This window comes from Bison bison, unplaced genomic scaffold, assembly GCF_000754665.1.
Source record: "Bison bison bison isolate TAMUID 2011002044 unplaced genomic scaffold, Bison_UMD1.0 scf7180017863476, whole genome shotgun sequence".
NCBI lineage: Eukaryota > Metazoa > Chordata > Mammalia > Artiodactyla > Bovidae > Bison > Bison bison.
This window is the reverse complement of record NW_011494048.1, coordinates 26,474-26,796: the sequence shown is the minus strand read 5'-3', so window position 1 is coordinate 26,796 and position 323 is coordinate 26,474.

Genomic DNA, 323 nt, shown 5'->3' with positions numbered 1-323 from the left:
GTCATAACTTTCCTTCCAAGGAGTAAGTGTCTTTTAATTTCATGGCTGCAGTCATCATCTGGAGTGATTTTGGAGCCCCCCCAAAAATAAAGTCCACTGTTTCCCCATCTATTTCCCATGAAATGGTGGAACCAGATGCCATGATCTTCGTTTTCTGAATGTTGAGCTTTAAGCCAACTTTTTCACTCTCCTCTTTCACTTTCATCAAGAGGCTTTTTAGTTCCTCTTCACTTTCTGCCGTAAGGGTGGTGCCATCTGCATATCTGAGGTTATTGATATTTCTCCCAGCAATCTTGATTCCAGCTTGTGTTTCTTCCAGCCCA